We start from the raw sequence: 15536 nt of genomic DNA, 5'->3' as shown, positions 1-15536 counted from the left end.
CCATTTATCAGCCCAAGCTTCTAATTTACATAAATCATCCTGTAATATAAAATTGTCCTCCTCTGTATTGATTACCCTGCAGAGTTTAGTGTCATCTGCAAATATTGAAATTCTGCTCCGTATGCCCCCTACAAGGTCATTAATAAATATGTTAAAAAGAAGAGGGCCTAATACTGACCCCTATGGTACCCCACTGCTAACTGCGACCCATTCCGAGTGTGCAGAAAAGTTAAAGAGGGTTTGAAGGATCAGAAAAAAATAATGCCCAAATAGATAGATTACCATAAAATAGCAAAAAAGAACCTATGCTCATTGGATAATTTCTCCACCACAACTATAATGTTCTCTGTCGGTCTTTGCTTACACGAATAGAGCAATGTCAAGCTATCTGCTAACATGACTGCTGCAGGCAATCAACTGGCTCAGTGGTAATGCTGTCTTGATCATGATTAGGCCATTGATTGGCTGCAGTCATAAGGTTATTTTGTTACTACATGATAAAACTTTCATTTGACCAATTTATTTCCATTAATGGGAAAATTATTTACAGGACTAGTGATGAGAGAACGTGCTCGCCACTACTCGTTACTCGCTCGAGTATCAGTGTACTCGGTGTACTCGCCGAGCACCGGGCATGTTAGGGATTATTCGGAGGTAACTGTTGTCTCCACCGAGCATTTTTGGTGGACTGTAGAGACCCAATCACGCTGCAGGGATTGTCTGCCAGGCCATGAAACGCCGCAGCCATCTTTCTTGTGGTCGTGCAGTGATTGGCTTGGCCGTACAGCATAATCCTGAGTATAAGAGACCTGGCGCTGCCCTGCTCGCCGCATTCTGCTCCAGATTGAGTGAGAGTAGGGGGAGCTGCTGCCGAGATACGGTCAGAATCATGGGTTTTATACTGAACTAGCTGAAGAGCCCGGCGTTGCCTGGGCATAGTAAATATCTGTGGTTAGTTATAGCACGTCACTTCTCTTATTTTCCCATCACGCCTCTCATTTTCCCAATCACATCTTTAATTTTCCCCCTCACATCTCTCATTTTCTCCCTCACACCTCTCATTTTCTCCCTCACGCCTCTCATTCCCCCCTAACACTTGTCATTTCGACCTCACATCTGTCATTTTCCGATCACTACACTATTTTCCCTCACTCCTCTCATTTTGCACTCACACCTTTTCATTTTCACCTCACACCTCTCATTTTCACCTCAGTATATACATGTTTGTCATCTCCCTTATATATAGTATACACCTGTATGTCATCTCCTGTATATAGTATATACCTGTATGCCATCTCCCCTGTATATAGTATATACCTGCTGTGTGTCATCTCCCCTGTATATAGTATATACCTGTATGTCATCTCCTTCTATATATAGTATATACCAGTATGTCATCTCCTCCTATATATAGTATATACCTGTATGTCATCTCCTCCTATATATAGTATATACTTGTATGTCATCTCCTCCTATATATAGTATATACCTGTATGTCATCTCCTCCTATATATAGTATATACCTGTATGTCATCTCCTCCTATATATAGTATATACCTGTATGTCATCTCCTCCTATATATAGTATATACCTGTGTGTCATCTCCTCCCGTATATAGTATATACCTGTATGTCATCTCCTCCTATATATAGTATATACCTGCATGTCATCTCCTCCTATATATAGTATATACCTGTATGTCATCTCCTCCTGTATATAGTATATACCTGTGTGTCATCTCCCCTGTATATAGTATATATCTGTGTGTCATCTCCTCCTGTATATAGTATATACCTGTATGTCATCTTCTATATATAGCATATACCTGTATGTCATCTCCTCCTGTATATAGTATATACCTGTAGGTAATCTGCTCCTGTATATAGTATATACCTGTGTGTCATCTCCTCCTGTATATAGTATGTACCTGTATGTCATCTCCTCCTCTATATTGTATATACCTGTGTGTCATCTCTCCTTTATATAGTATATATCTGTGTGTCATCTCCCCTGTATATAGTATATGCCTGTGTGATCTCCTGTATTAGACCTCGTTAACACGTTATTTGCTCAGTATTTTTACCTCAGTATTTGTAAGATAAATTGGCAGCCTGATAAATCCCCAGCCAACAGGAAGCCCTCCCCCTGGCAGTATATATTAGCTCACACATACACATAATAGACATGTCATGTGACTGACAGCTGCTGTATTTCCTATGTGGTACATTTGTTGCTTTTGTAGTTTGTCTGCTTATTAATCAGATTTTTATTTTTGAAGGCTAATACCAGACTTGTGTGTGTTTTAGGGCGAGTTTCATTTGTCAAGTTGTGTGTGTTGAGTTGTGTGTGGCGACATGCATGTAGCGACTTTTGTGAGATGAGTTTTGTGTGGCAACATGCGTGTAGCAACTTTTTGTGTGTCGAGTTGCATGTGACAGGTTAGTGTAGCAAGTTGTGTGCAGCAAGTTTTGCGCATGGCGAGTTTTGCACGTGGTGAGTTTTGTCTGGTGCCTTTTGAGTATGTGGAAGTTTTGTGTGAGGCAACTTTTGCATGTGTTGCAAATTTTGTGCATGTGGCAATTTTTCCACGTGTGCAAGTTTTGCGTGTGGCGAGTTTTCCATGAGGTGAGTTTTGCACTTGTGGCGAGTTTTGCGTGAGCCTAGTTTTTGCATGTGGCGAGTTTTGCACGTGGCGAGTTTTGAGCGGCGACTTTTGTGTTTCGACTTTTATGTGGCGAGGTTGGTGTATGTGTGGTGAAATGTGTGCTGAGGGTGGTATATCTGTTCAAGCACATGGTAGTGTGTGGCGCATTTTGTGTGTGTGTTCATATCCCCGTGTGTTGTTAGTATATCATGTCGGGACCCCACCTTAGCAACTGTACGGTATATACTCTTTTGCGCCATCGCTCTCATTCTTTAAGTCCCCCTTGTTCACATCTAGCAGCTGTCAATTTGCCTCCAACACTTTTCCTTTCACTTTTCCCCATTATGTAGATAGGGGAAAAATAGTTTGGTGAATTGGAAAGCGCGGAGTTAAAATTTCACCTCACAACGTAGCCTATGATGCTCTCAGGATCCAGACGTGTGACTGCAAAATTTTGTGGCTGTAGCTGCGACGCCTCCAACACTTTTCATTTCACTTTTTCCCCATTATGTAGATAGGGGCAAAATTGTTTGGTGAATTGGAAAGCGCGGGGTTAAAATTTCACCTCATAACGTAGCCTATGACGCTCTCGGGGTCCAGACGTGTGACTGTGCAAAATTTTGTGGCTGTAGCTGCGACGGTGCAGATGCCAATCCCGGACACACACACACACACACACACACACACACACACACACACACACACACACATACACACACACACACACATTCAGCTTTATATAGTAGATTGGTGATTATTAGACATCCATGAGTAATACTCCTCACCTAGCACCGGGTTCATACTCCACTAATAGATGGCTCCAAACACATCTCAAACTACACTATGATGCTGCTGATACTGTTCATCAGCCGAAAAAATCCAACTCATCTGTTTTTGATTTTTTATATGAACATCCACCAGTAGGTCATGTTTTATCAAACCAGCTGATGATCGTCCAAGCTTTATCCAGTGTGTATGGGCTCCTTTACCTTCATTGAGGTAGTGAGAATTCAGTATCAGTACCCATTCATTCATTTGTCGTTAATGATGTGAAAGGATAAACTACTGAAAACTCAATTCACAGATGGTGCAAAATATAAAAAAATCAATGTATAAATTAAAAGTAGGAAATACTACGTTTATCCATGAAAACCTGGATAAGCATGATTATAGCAATTACTTTCTAAACTAGCTATTAGTTCACTCATCTAGATCTCTAAGCCCGTGTGCGAGCACAATAAAAGGCAGTCAATACCAGACGCATGTCAAACACAAATCCCAAGGTCTATATCTCCCTTCAGGTATAACATGTTTATAATCCCTTTGGAGATTCATATAACTTTCCTTGCTGCAATGAACCAGCAAAACAATCAAAAGACAATGTTTGCCGGAAAGGTATCTAAGAGCACATTGCTTCCAGCAGTCTTATGGGCACTTTTAAAGGATGTGGAAATAGTCGTTATTTGCCTAAAGGGTGATGCTGGGGGAAAAAGACAGAAATCCAAGCTGTAGAAGTCATGACAAACTTGTAATGGCAAACAATAGACAAAGCCAACATTGCCTGGGAGGAGAAATTTGAGTCTACAATCTGTTAGATTTAGACACTCTGATAAGGAAAAGGAAGCATTCTGTGCTGTGTTCTGAAAGGCAGAAAGAGACACAATTCCAGCCAGAACAGGTTGCAGAAAGCCTGTGTGCCTTGGGCTTAATAAGACACTTAAGTACTGCTCAAGGTGCTTACGAAGTACCGCTTTGTACAAAATGAATACTTTTCTCTTTAGGGGAAAAAAGGGAAAAGAATGGTTTTGATATATGCCAAGAAAATACAATATGGATATATATATATATATATATATATATAATTGTCTAAGGGTCTCTACCGTCTGACCGTCTGTCTCTCTGTCTGTTTGTCTTTCTGTCACAGATATTCATTGGTCGCGGCTTCTGTCTGTCATGGAAATCCAAGTCGCTGATTGGTTGCGGCAAAACAGCCACGACCAATCAGCGACCGGCACAGTCCGGCGGAAAAATGGCCGCTACTTCCTCCCCCAGTCAGTGCCCGCTCCATACTCCCCTCCAGTCAGCCCACACACAGGGTTAACCCCAGCGTTAATGGACCGCGGTGTAACGCACTCCATTAACGCAGCTATTAACCCTGTGTGAAAAACTTTTTACTATTGATGATGCGTATGCAGCATCAATAGTAAAAAGATCTAATGTTACAAATACTAATAATAAACAGAAAAAAAGTTATTCTCACCCTCCGCCGTTGCGTCCTCTCCTCGGCAGTGCAAGCGGCAGGTTCCGGTGGCAAGGATGCTATACGAGAAGGACCTTCCATGAAGTCACGGTCATGTGACAGCGATTGCATCACAGGTCCTGCGCTCATACCAACCCTGGGAGCGGAAGCTGCCGCGTGCACCGCACACAGGCGACAGGACTATAAGGGGCCCTCGGAAGGTGAGTATATGTTCATTTTTTATTTTAACTCTTTTTTAACCTGTTACATACGTGGCTGGGCAATATACTACGTGACTGGCCAATATACTACGTGACTGGGCAGTATACTACGTGTCTGTGCTGTATACTATGTGGCTCTGTGCTGTATACTACGTCGCTGTGCAATGTACTAAGTGGCTGGTTAATATACTACGTGACTGGGCAATATACTACGTGGCTGGGCAATATACTACATGACTGGGCAATATACTACGTGTCTGGGCAATATACTACATGGCTGGGCAATATACTACATCGCTTGGCAATATACTACGTGGCTGGGCAATATACTACGTGACTGGGCAATATACTATGTGGCTGGGCAATATACTACATGGCTGCGCAATATACTATGTGACTGGGCAATATACTACGTGGCTGGGCAATATACTATGTGACTGGGCAATATACTATGTGTGCTGTGCAATATACTACGTGGCTGGGCAATATACTACATGGCTGGGCAATATACTATGTGGCTGGGCAATATACTACATGGCTGCGCAATATACTACATGACTGGGCAATATACTACGTGGGCTGTGCAATATACTACGTGGCTGGGCAATATACTACGTGGGCTGTGCAATATGCTACGTGGCTGGACAATATACTACATCGCTGGGCAATATACTACGTGGCTGGGCAATATACTACGTCGCTGGGCAATATACTACGTCACTGGGCAATATACTATGTGGCTGGGCAATATACTATGTGATTGGGCAATATACTACATGGCTGCGCAATATACTACATGACTGGGCAATATACTACGTGGGCTGTGCAATATACTACGTGGCTGGGCAATATACTACGTGGCTGGGCAATATAGTACATGACTGGGCAATATACTACGTGGGCTGTGCAATATACTACGTGGCTGGGCAATATACTATGTCGCTGGGCAATATACAACGTGGCTGGGCAATATATTACGTCGCTGGGCAATATATTACGTCGCTGGGCAATATACTATGTGGCTGGGCAATATACTACGTGATTGGGCAATATACTACGTGGCCGGGCAATATAGTACATGACTGGGCAATATACTACATGGCTGTGCAATATACTATGTGGACATGCATATCCTAGAATACCCGATACAATAGAATCGGGCCACCATCTAGTGTATATATATATACAGTGGGGCAAAGAAGTATTTAGTCAGTCAGCAATAGTGCAAGTTCCACCGCTTAAAATGATGAGAGGCGTCTGTAACTTACATCATAGGTAGACCTCAACTATGGGAGACAAACTGAGAAAAAAAAATCCAGAAAATCACATTGTCTGTTTTTTTATCATTTTTTTTGCATATTATGGTGGAAAATAAGTATTTGGTCAGAAACAAACAATCAAGATTTCTGGCTCTCACAGACCTGTAACTTCTTCTTTAAGAGTCTCCTCTTTCCTCCACTCATTACCTGTAGTAATGGCACCTGTTTAAACTTGTTATCAATATAAAAAGACACCTGTGCACACCCTCAAACAGTCTGACTCCAAACTCCACTATGTTGAAGACCAAAGAGCTGTCAAAGGACACCAGAAACAAAATTGTAGCCCTGCACCAGGCTGGGAAGACTGAATCTGCAATAGCCAACCAGCTTGGAGTGAAGAAATCAACAGTGGGAGCAATAATTAGAAAATGGACGACATACAAGACCACTGATAATCTCCCTCGATCTGGGGCTCCACACAAAATCCCACCCCGTGGGGTCAGAATGATCACAAGAACGGTGAGCAAAAATCCCAGAACCACGCGGGGGGACCTAGTGAATGAACTGCAGAGAGCTGGGACCAATGTAACAAGGCCTACCATAAGTAACACACTACGCCACCATGGACTCAGATCCTGCAGTGCCAGACGTGTCCCACTGCTTAAGCCAGTACATGTCCGGGCCCGTCTGAAGTTTGCTAGAGAGCATTTGGATGATCCAGAGGAGTTTTGGGAGAATGTCCTATGGTCTGATGAAACCAAACTGGAACTGTTTGGTAGAAACACAACTTGTCGTGTTTGGAGGAAAAAGAATACTGAGTTGCATCCATCAAACACCATACCTACTGTAAAGCATGGTGGTGGAAACATCATGCTTTGGGGCTGTTTCTCTGCAAAGGGGCCAGGACGACTGATCCGGGTACATGAAAGAATGAATGGGGCCATGTATCGTGAGATTTTGAGTGCAAACCTCCTTCCATCAGCAAGGGCATTGAAGATGAAACTGGGTCTTTCAACATGACAATGATCCAAAGCACACCGCCAGGGCAACGAAGGAGTGGCTTCGTAAGAAGCATTTCAAGGTCCTGGAGTGGCCTAGCCAGTCTCCAGATCTCAACCCTATAGAAAACCTTTGGAGGGAGTTGAAAGTCCGTGTTGCCAAGCGAAAAGCCCAACACATCACTGCTCTAGAGGAGATCTGCATGGAGGAATGGGCCAACATACCAACAACAGTGTGTGGAAACCTTGTGAAGACTTACAGAAAACGTTTGACCTCTGTCATTGCCAACAAAGGATATATTACAAAGTATTGAGATGAAATTTTGTTTCTGACCAAATACTTATTTTCCACCATAATATGCAAATAAAATGTTAAAAAAAACAGACAATGTGATTTTCTGGATTTTTTTTCTCAGTTTGTCTCCCATAGTTGAGGTCTACCTATGATGTAAATTACAGACGCCTCTCATCTTTTTAAGTGGTGGAACTTGCACTATTGCTGACTGACTAAATACTTTTTTGCCCCACTGTATATATATATATATATATATATATATATATATATATATATATATATATATATATATATATATATATATATGTATATATATATATATATATATATATATATATATATATATATACAGCTCTGGCAAAAATTAAGATACCACTGCTAAATGTTCAGTTTGTCTGATTTTTCTCTTTATAGGTGTATTTGAGTAAAATGTAAATTGTTCTTTTATTCTATAAACTTCTGACAACATGTCTCCGAATTTCCAAGCTATAAATTTGGTATTTTTTCTGACAAAGAAAAATGGTCAAAATAAAAAACAAACAAACAGTGCTTTCAGACCTCAAATAATGCAAAGAAAACAAGTTTATAATCATTTAAAAACAACAATACTAATGTTTTAACTCAGGTAGAGTTCAGAAATCAATATTTAGTGGAACAACCATGATTTTTAATCACAGCTTTCATGCATCTTGGCATGCCTTCCACCAGTCATTCACGCTGCTTCTGGCACAAAAATGTAAGCAGTTCTTTGCTTGATGGCTTGCGACTAGGGTTGAGCGACTTTTACTTTTTTAGGGTCGAGTCGGGTTTCGCGAAACCCGACTATCTCTAAAGTCGAATCAAGTGAAATCGGCCGATTATGGCGAAAAGTCGGGGATCGACCGAAACACGAAACCCAATGCAAAGTCAATGGGGATTTTTTTTTCTCTCTCTCTCTCTCTCTCTCTCTCTCCTCCGTCCCGTCCCGTCCCTGACCAGAAAAGCTGGTGTTACACATTGCAAATCGCTACATCGCACAAGCGACAAGATGGCGATAGGCGTCCACGCCCCTAAGACCTATGTCATCACTCTGCCCACACTCCTTCATTGGCTGAAAAAATGGCGCCAAGCGCGTCATACGAAACGCGACTTTGGCGCGAAAGTCGCGTACCGCATGGCCGACCCCACACAAGGATCGGGTCGGGTTTCATGAAACCCGACTTTGCCAAAAGTCGGCGACTTTTGAAAATGAACGATCCGTTTCGCTCAACCCTACTTGCGACTATCCATCATCCTCTTGATTACATTCCAGAGGTTTTCAATGGGGTTCAGGTCTGGAGATTGGGCTGCCCGTGACAGGGTTTTGATGTGGTGGTCTCTTAATTTTTGCCAGAGCTGTATATATATATTTGTGCAGCAGGCTTTCGTGGTAAAATAGCTGCTAGGAAACCACTGCTAAGGACAGGCAACAAGCAGAAAAGACTTGTTTGGGCTAAAGAACACGAGGAATGGACATTCGACCTGTGGAAATCTGTGCTTTGGTCTGATGAGTCCAAATTTGAGATCTTTGGTTCCAACCACCGTGTCTTTGTGCGACGCAGAAAAGGTGAACGGATGGACTCTACTTGCCTGGTTCTCACCGTGAAGCTTGGAGGAGGAGGTGTGATGGTGTGGGGGTGCTTTGCTGGTGACACTGTTGGGGATTTAATCAAAATTGAAGGCATACTGAACCAGCATGGCTACCACAGCATCTTGCAGCGGCATGCTATTACATCCGGTTTGCGTTTAGGTGGACTATCATTTATTTTTCAACAGGACAATGAATCCAAACATACCTCCAGGCTGTGTAAGAGCTATTTGACGAAGACGTAGAGTGATAGGGTGCTACGCCAGATGACCTGGCCTCCACAGTCACCAGACCTGAACCCAATCGAGATGGTTTGGGGTGAAATGGACCACAGAGTGAAGGCAAAAGGGCCAACAAGTGCTAAGCATCTCTGGGAACTCATTCAAGATTGTTGGAAGACCATTCCCGGTGACTACCTCTTGAAGCTCATCAAGAGAATGCCAAGAGTGTGCAACGCAGTCATCAAAGCAAAAGGTGGCTACTTTGAAGAACCTAGAATATAAGACATAATTTCAGTTGTTTCACAATTTTTTGTTAAGTATATAATTCCACATGTGGTAATTCATAGTTTTGATGTCTTCAGTGTGAATGTACAATTTTCATAGTCATGAAAATACAGAAAAATCTTTAAATGAGAAGGTGTGTCCAAACTTTTGGTCTGTACGGTATATATATATATATATATATATATTTATATATATATATATATATATATATATATATATATACAGTGGGGCAAAAAAGTATTTAGTCAGTCAGCAATAGTGCAAGTTCCACCACTTAAAAAGATGAGAGGCGTCTGTAATTTACATCATAGGTAGACCTCAACTATGGGAGACAAGCTGAGAAAAAAAAATCCAGAAAATCACATTGTCTGTTTTTTTAACATTTTATTTGCATATTATGGTGGAAAATAAGTATTTGGTCAGAAACAAAATTTCATCTCAATACTTTGTAATATATCCTTTGTTGGCAATGACAGAGGTCAAACGTTTTCTGTAAGTCTTCACAAGGTTGCCACACACTTGTTGGTATGTTGGCCCATTCCTCCATGCAGATCTCCTCTATAGCAGTGATGTTTTTGGCTTTTCGCTTGGCAACACGGACTTTCAACTCCCTCCAAAGGTTTTCTATAGGGTTGAGATCTGGAGACTGGCTAGGCCACTCCAGGACCTTGAAATGCTTCTTACGAAGCCACTCCTTCGTTGCCCTGGCGGTGTGCTTTGGATCATTGTCATGTTGAAAGACCCAGCCACGTTTCATCTTCAATGCCCTTGCTGATGGAAGGAGGTTTGCACTCAAAATCTCACGATACATGGCCCCATTCATTCTTTCATGTACCCAGATCAGTCGTCCTGGCCCCTTTGCAGAGAAACAGCCCCAAAGCATGATGTTTCCACCACCATGCTTTACAGTAGGTATGGTGTTTGATGGATGCAACTCAGTATTCGTTTTCCTCCAAACACGACAAGTTGTGTTTCTACCAAACAGTTCCAGTTTGGTTTCATCAGACCATAGGACATTCTCCCAAAACTCCTCTGGATCATCCAAATGCTCTCTAGCAAACTTCAGACGGGCCCGGACATGTTCTGGCTTAAGCAGTGGAACACGTCTGGCACTGCAGGATCTGAGTCCATGGTGGCGTAGTGTGTTACTTATGGTAGGCCTTGTTACATTGGTCCCAGCTCTCTGCAGTTCATTCACTAGGTCCCCCCGCGTGGTTCTGGGATTTTTGCTCACCGTTCTTGTGATCATTCTGACCCCACGGGGTGGGATTTTGCCTGGAGCACCAGATCGAGGGAGATTATCAGTGGTCTTGTATGTCTTCCATTTTCTAATTATTGCTCCCACTGTTGATTTCTTCACTCCAATTTGGTTGGCTTTTGCAGATTCAGTCTTCCCAGCCTGGTGCAGGGCTACAATTTTGTTTCTGGTGTCCTCTGACAGCTCTTTGGTCTTCACCATAGTGGAGTTTGGAGTCAGACTGTTTGAGGGTGTGCACAGGTGTCTTTTTATACTGATAACAAGTTTAAACAGGTGCCATTACTACAGGTAATGAGTGGAGGAAAGAAGAGACTCTTAAAGAAGAAGTTACAGGTCTGTGAGAGCCAGAAATCTTGATTGTTTGTTTCTGACCAAATACTTATTTTCCACCATAATATGCAAAAAAAAATGATAAAAAAACAGACAATGTGATTTTCTGGATTTTTTTTTCTCAGTTTGTCTCCCATAGTTGAGGTCTACCTATGATGTAAATTACAGACGCCTCTCATCTTTTTAAGTGGTGGAACTTGAACTATTGCTGACTGACTAAATACTTTTTTGCCCCACTGTATATATATATACCACATGGACACTCACTGAAATCAATAGCCTGCTAATTGGAAAATTACTGAGAAGCTGGGAATTAGCTACTGCGGTACAGATGATTACCAACCGTGGTCTTCCATTCCAAAGAGTATGATGGTGAAGGAGATTACTGCGGTAATCTACCTCCCAGCTAATGGTTGCTGTTATGTAATGCTTTTAGGAATACAATTAAAAAAAAATGGATGGTTTCTGGGACACCAAGTCGTTTTCCTTTGCTCCATTTCAAACATCCCCGTTATTTTCTAGCATAGGAAGGAGTAAGGGCAAAGCCATCAGTGGTGCGGAGGTCAAAACTGCACCCACTCATTAGAGCTTAAAAGTTTCTTGGGTCAAATAAAATGGTACAAATACTAATGGCACATGGTAGAAGGGACCTTGTCAGAGATTTTGCATGTGGGTAGGTATAGGACAAGAATCTACTAGCTCCTAAAGATAATGAATTTCGATTATTTTTGGCCCCAGCTACCAGCAAAATCTCTTATTAATTCTCACTTGTTCTTTTTTATTTTATCAGTATGAGGCATTATTGCCAATGTTTTGATTACTGTTCCTCACATATTTCCTAATATACTACTCGTGACAGCAAATGGATAAAGAAATAAATCAAACAAGCCAGCACGGCAAATCTTCGCATATATACATATTTAAAAATACTTACAGTTGTCTAATAAAAAGGCAGAAGAAAGGCACAAGAGCGAGTTTACTGCCAAGAACTCTCCTTTTAAGGTGCAATAAGAGTATTTGTAAACATTTTAACAATGTAATTTTCTACCCTGAGTAAATACAATAATGTGTTAAACAAACAGTCGCCAGTTATGGCTTATTTTAAAATAAAGAAATGGCTCCTTTCATCTCCATCTTTCATTTCAAAAGTACTTTTAAAACGAAAAATTCCGCATAAGTTTGCACCATCTTATTTGAGGTATTTGAATCAATAACTTATTTATAAGGCGAGACAAGCAGATTTCACCTGTGTTCTTTAATATTTTAGGATGTTTTAGAACAAGTCCCTTTTTTCGCTTCTGTATTCTAGTTAGATTTAGGAAAAAAGAAAACATAAAACGAAAAATAACAGTTTCTGTACATGTAACACTATTTCCCAAGAAAACTTTTATTCCCTCGTGATCTTGCAGTGTTTGAGCCTCACCAAAAGTTGGATCATAGGGGACCGTCAGGGATCCAGAAGATCTCTCAGTGAGCCCAAGATCAATAATAATAAAGCCTAAATGTGTGCGAATGATTTTGGAACCAATGATTTGCCATTTGGGTCTCTTTTTGTGGGTTGATTCACAAATACCCCGTTAGATTTTATTGATAGTGAAGGACAGACCCTACAATATTTTTTTTTCTTTTATAGTGGACCTAAGAACCTAATTCAATACTGATCGCAATGAATCTGGATTTGATTATTTCTGCATTGTTAAATCTATCAAAGGAGGAATTTTGTTATTCTGCATTCAAGTGTAAAGGGATGTATATGTAAAGATACAGGAGATGTATGTCAAGAAGATGTATGTCAAGAAATAGAAGGTTTTACAGCTGATTTTTGATTAAAATATTTCAAAACCTTTCATTTCATATACTGTAGTTATAACTAGCAATTACAATAAATCCAAGGATGATGTAGTTTCCTACGCAATTCAGACTAAATCAACGATTCAGGACTTTTTTTTAGTCTGAAATGAGTAAGAAACGACATCACACTTGGATTTATTGTGAGGGCTAGTCTTAAAAATGAATATCACTGGGGGGGAGGGTACAATCCCATAAACCCTGTTCTAAACAAACTGCAGGTGTTTAGAGGCCTTTACTCCATTCATTGTCTATGGAACTGATATAAATAGCCTAGCGCAGTGCTACAGACAGTGAAAAAGGTGGAGGCGACGCATGCGTTCCTCCAATCCAATCAGGATGTAGGAGTTGCAGACCATCGATCCTGGGGTTCCAGAGCCATTCTCTTGGGGTTACTGGGGGAGGGGGCAGGCAAATGGAACTCCAGTGTTCAACAAGTTATCCCCTATACTGTGGATCGGAAGTAAATATTTATTAGAATAACCCCTTAATAATCATATTTGTATGAAATGTGTGTTATGTGTATGTTTTTCTGCTTTGTATGTGTGTATGTATGCAAACTATGTCCGCAGATCTACTATATAATTGTCTAAGGGTCACTTCCGTCAGTCTGTCTGTCTTTCTGTCTGTCTTTCTGTCCATCTGTCATGGATATTCATTGGTCGCGGCCTCTGTCTGTCATGGAAATCCAAGTCGCTGATTGGTCGTGGCAAAACGCCCACGACCATTGCCATGACTAGGGTTGAGCGACTTTTACTTTTATAGGATCGGGTCGGGTTTCACGAAACCCGACTTTCTCAAAAGTCAGGTCGAGTGAAATCGGCCGATCCTATAGAAAAGTCGGGGTTGGGGTCGGCCGAAACACGAAACCCAATGCAGTGCAATGGGATACTATGGTTCCCAGTGTCTGAAGGAGAGGAAACTCTCCTTCAGGCCCTGGGATCCATATTTAAGTGTAAAGTAAAGAATCAAAATAAAAAATATTGCTATACTTACCCTCTGACGCGCCCTGGTACTAACCGGCAGCCTTCCTTCCTTAGACTCAGCGTATGAAGGACCTTAGATGGGCGGTCGCGCGACCAATCACAAGCCGCAACGTCATCTAAGGTCCTTCACGCGCTGATTACACTTAAATATGGATTCCGATACCGATTTCCGATATTGCAAACATATCGGAACTCGGTATCGGAATTCCGATACTAGATTCAGAAGATCGCCGACCTCATGGCCCACCCCACACAGTAGTCGGGTCGGGTTTCATGAAACCCGACTTTGCCAAAAGTCGGCGACTTCTGAAAATGGCCGACCCGTTTCGCTCAACCCTAGCCACGACCAATCAGCGACGGCCATAGTCTGGAAGCGAAATGGCCGCTGGTTTACTGCCCTGCAGTCAGCGCTCAGCGCTCACACAGGGTTAATGCCAGAGTTAATGGACCGCAGTGTAATGCACTCCGTTAACGCAGCTATTAACCCTGTGTGACCAACTTTTTACTATTGATGCTGCATATGCAGCATCAATAGTAAAACGATCTAATGTTACAAATAATAATAATAAAAAAAGGTTATTCTCACCCTCCGCCGTCGCATCCTGTCCTCGGCAGTGCAAGCGGCAGGTTCCGGTGCCAAGGATGCTATGCGAGAAGGACCTGCCATGACGTCACGGTCATGTGACCGTGATGTCATCACAGGTCCTGCGCTCATACCAACCCTGGGACCGGAAGCTGCCGTGTGCACCGTACACAGGCGCCAGGACTACAAGGGGCCTTTGGAAGGTGAGTATATGTTTATTTTTTATTTTAAGTCTTTTTAACCACGCATATAGTGCCCACATTGCTATATACTACGTGGGCTGTTTTACATACTACGTGGGCTCTGTTATATACTACATCTCTGTGCAATATACTATGTAGCTGGGCAATATACAATGTGACTGTGCAATATACAACATGACTGTCCAATATACTACGTGGCTGTGCAATATACTACGTGCTCTGTGCTATATACTATGTAGCTGTGCAATATACTGTGTGGCTGTGTCGGTTCTGTTATATACTACGTCGACTGTGCAATATACTACGTGGCTCTGCTATATACTACGTGGCTGACCAATATACTACGTGCCTGTGCAATACACTACGTAGCTGTGCAATACACTATGTGGTTATGTTATATACTACGTGGCTGTTTTATATACTACGCAGCTCTGCTATATACTATGTACGCTGTGTTACATACTATGTAGCTCTGTTATATACTACGTCGGTTGTGTTATATACTACGTTACTATGCAATATAGTACGTAGCCTGTGCTATATACTACCTACATATTCTA

This window comes from Ranitomeya imitator, chromosome 1 (assembly GCF_032444005.1).
Source record: "Ranitomeya imitator isolate aRanImi1 chromosome 1, aRanImi1.pri, whole genome shotgun sequence".
Lineage (NCBI taxonomy): Eukaryota > Metazoa > Chordata > Amphibia > Anura > Dendrobatidae > Ranitomeya > Ranitomeya imitator.
The sequence above is the reverse complement of the archived record's forward strand: the minus strand, read 5'-3'. Positions refer to the sequence as shown.